Source organism: Propithecus coquereli, unplaced genomic scaffold (assembly GCF_000956105.1).
Source record: "Propithecus coquereli isolate 6110/MARCELLA unplaced genomic scaffold, Pcoq_1.0 Scaffold95, whole genome shotgun sequence".
Taxonomy (NCBI): Eukaryota; Metazoa; Chordata; class Mammalia; order Primates; family Indriidae; genus Propithecus; species Propithecus coquereli.
In genome coordinates this window covers 2748010-2752201 of record NW_012155840.1, presented here as the reverse complement: position 1 = coordinate 2752201, position 4192 = coordinate 2748010, and positions in this window count along the sequence as shown.

Genomic DNA, 4192 nt, shown 5'->3' with positions numbered 1-4192 from the left:
CTGATCATTTTTCAATTTTGAAAAAGAATAGAAAAATATAAGGAAGAATATAAAAATTATCTCGAATCCTACCACCCAGAGATGACTTTGACCACTATAGCTACTTTGTGATTCTTTTACCAATTAAATTGGCAGAAGACATCTTTACTCCCAATAAAATTATATGGCACAGCACATAAGGATTGTCTTGGTTATATGTAATATGTACCCAATAATTTTTTTTTTCTGAGATAAGATCTTGCTGTGTTTCCTCGGCTAGAGTGCAGTGGCGTCATCACAACTCACTGCAACCTCAAACTCCTGGGCTCAAGTGATCCTCCTGCCTCAGGCTCCTGAGTAGCTGGGACTATAGACATGTGCCACCACACCAGCTAATTTTTCCTTTTTTGGGGTAGAGATGGGGTCTCACTCTTGCTCAGGCAGGTCTCAAACTCCTGGCCTCCAGCGATCCTCCCGCCTTTGCCTCCCAAAGTGCTAGGATTACACTCATGAGCCACTGTGCCTGCCCCTGATAAACATTTGTTCTCTCTCTTTTTATGCTCTCTCTCTCGTTCTCTCATTTTCACTCTCCTTATTTAATTACTGTTCTCCTGATTAGGTATGTGTGATGTTCAGTAAACACGTATTGATGAACTAATTAAGTAGGATGGTTGATTTCACTTATTAATTCAAAATATATCTGTTGAGCAAAACATATATAGTCCCTGTACTGATGAAGTTTTTACGATCTCAGGAGAGACTACTATTAATCAAATAACCATACAAATAAATATATACCCACAAACTACGGTAAATACTATGAAGGAAAAGAGGCTATGAAAGAGCATAACGTGGGCCTGACTAAGCTAGAGCATCCAGGAAGTTTTTCCTGGAAAAGTAATCTGTCCCACATAATCGGAAGGTGGTTAGGAAGTGAAATCTTCCATGTGCCCCAAAGGTGAGAAGACTTAGTGTGTACTAGTAATGTCTAGCACATAACCAAGCCTGTGTTTGTAGATCATAACTCTGATAAGAATTATGATAACAGGTAAAATGTATCAAGCACTTGTATATACTAGACATTTTACATGGATTGTTTGATATACCCCTATTGCATCTTTATGAGTTATAATTGCCCTCATTTTCTACATGAAAAAATTGAGGTTTAGTTAGATTAAATGACTTGCTAGGAGTCACGAAACAGGCTGGCACAGATTCAATTTGAACCTAGGTTGGAACCTGGCTGCTTACTCGGTGCCATCTTGCCTCTCCCATGAGAAGGAGCCATGGAGAGCAAGGGAGGAGAGTCAGCGAGGTCAGCTGGAAAGTCAGGTGAGAAATGACGAGGCGCTGACTTGCCCAGATCCTGGGCGGATGGAGAGACAGGCATTGCAAAGGTGCAATAATAGGACTCAGTGATGCATCGAATGTGGGAGTGAGAAGAGGAATTAGTCAACAATAACTGAGTTTTCTAGCAGTTTGGGAGAGGTTTGACACACCATGAGAAGTGTGGACGGAGACGTCAAGCTGGCAGGAGGAAACGCGGATTTGGAGCTGAGTTGGAGCTGTTGACTTCAGAATCCTGCACCTACAGATGACAGTTTACAAGGGTAGTGGATAAGATTATCCAGGGAGAAAACAGCATGGAGTGAGAAAAGGGTTAAGACAACTTTTAGGGTGAGGTCGGAGGAGGTGTGTATGGGATCCTATAGTTTAGGGGAGGAAGGAGAATGAAGAAGAAGGAATCACACAGAACAGAGAACATCTGTCAGAGGGACTCAGACCCCTGCCTCCATGACAACTTGGAATTCAGCAACACAAATTACCTTTTATGAAAGAGTGTTCATGTCTGTCGGTTAGAGCACAACCTAATTAGGACTCTGCCTTTAGACATACGAGGTCTGTCTGGAAAGTATCCAGCCATGTAATATGAAGGATAGAGATATTTATTGAAGAAGATAAGGACAAACATTGTACATAGGACAATGACACTCCAGTCCCCTTCAAAGTAGGCACTTTGGGACCTCACACAGTTCTCCCAGTGTCTCTTCCACTGTTCAGTCTGCAAAATCCGTTGTTGGAGTCGCCATCAGCTGCCTTGTATTTTCCTGAATTTCATTGAGGGTCTGAAATCTGTTCTCTTTCAAAGATGATTTTAGTTTTGGGAAAAGCCAGAAGTTGCAGGGCACCAACTCTGGGCTGTAGGGGCGCTGAGTCACTTGGGTGGTTTGATGTGTTGCCAAAACACTCTACACAAGATGTGAGGCCTGGGCGGGCGCATTGTCGTGATGAAGCTGCCAATCACCAGTTGCCCATAGCTGCGGCCGTTTTCTTTGCATTGTATCTCTCAGCCGCCAAGACCATCCGGGTAGTACTCTTTATTGTTTGGCCTGGAGGAGTGTACTCATGATGGACAACATCTTCCCAATCAAAAAACACAGTTAACATGATCTTGAGCTTGCTGAGACATTGCCGCGCCTTCTTTGGGGTGCGGAGAAGCAGGTGGTTCCATTGGGATGACTGGGCCTTCGTTTCTGGATCACAGACATAGACCCATCATTCATCTCCAGTTATGATCTTCTTGAGGAAATCTGGTTCCCTGGTAGTGGTTTGAAACAAGTCGCTAGCAAATGCAGCAGGATGTTCCTTCTGCTCTGGTAGCAGAAGCCATGGAACCCGTTTTGCCACAACAGGTTTCATGCCAAGATCCTGCGTCAAAATCTTGGACATGGTAGTTTTTGGAATCCCCAGATCAGCCTCTAGTTCTTGCACTGTCAGCCACTGATCTTTGTCAGTTGCAGCCTGTACACGTTCAACATTCTCAGGTGTTCTGCTTGTTGCAGGCGTTTCAGAACGTGGATCACTTTCAACAGATTCTCTACCACCTTAGAAGCATTTGTGCCACACTTTAATTTGTGCTGCACTCATTGCATCATCCCCGAAAGCCTTCTGAATCATCTGAATAGTTTCTGTGGAGGAATGGTCAAGCTTAACGCAAAACTTGATGCAGATTCATTGCTCCACTCACTCAGTCATTTTGAATGTGATGACCACGCGGTACACACGCTCATGCAATAGCATCTAGTGTCCCACTGAGTAGCACAGTGACGTCGTCTTTGTGTATGAGAGAGCATTCCAGTCCACTCTCCTTGGCTGCCAGGTTACATCGATGTCTCACAAACCACTCTTGTTATGTTAATAATGGCTGCATACTTTCTGGACAGACACGTACATTTTTTTTTGACCCAGATGTTAATAAACTCTAGCGTTTAATTTTAATCTCTTGGCCTTTAAGAATGGACATTAAACTGAAAAGATTAGAAACCAGTTGGAAAAAGTGAATCTAAAACATAAAAGAAAGAAAATGTGTTACAGGAAAGACAACAATTAAGATGGTGTTTCAGAACAGAGGTTGAGGTGTGAGCCATCAGGCCCAGCCTGTTGCCCTTTGTTAAGCATTAACTCCTCTAGGAAGTCTTCTCTGATTAAAATGAAGCCATGTCATCCTCGAATGCCCTTGGTACTTTGTACTTTCTTCTGAGAATTTACAAGGTGTGTATGCTCAGAGGCAGATTAACATTAACACCATGACCTTAATGAGGTTTAAACTTCCTGGTCCCTCACTTGCTCAGGCTTCTGTAGGTGCTGGGAGTTACAGGGAGTTGAAAGGTGACCTAAGTGGGAGGAGAAGCCAGGTTGTAACCAGAATGCATTTATATGAAAGCATGTGATAAACTGCTGAGAGGCTCACATCTGTAATCCTAGCACTTTGGAAGGCTGAGGCAGGAGGAGCACTGGAGGCCAGGAGTTTGAGACCAGCCTGAGCAACATAGCGAGACCCCATCCCTACAAAATAATTTTTTAAATTAGCTGGGCATGGCAGCACATATTTGTGGTCCTAGCTACTCAGCAGGCTGAGCGAGGCAAGAGGATCTCTTGAGTCCACGAGTTTTGAGGTTGCAGTGAGCTATGATGATGCCACTGCACTCTAGCCCAGGTGACAGAGTGAGACCCTGTCTCAAAAAATAAAAAAATAAATTGACTAAAGAGATATCAGAAGAAAGAGACCTGAATCTCCAAGACTTTGGTAGTTTGTAGTGATTTATTTTCTCACTGTGAATATTCATTTTCATACCTAATTTGGTATTCCTAATTCTGTACCCCCAATTCCTTTTTTGCTTAAAGAGGCTCCCAAATCCCAAATCACCACACC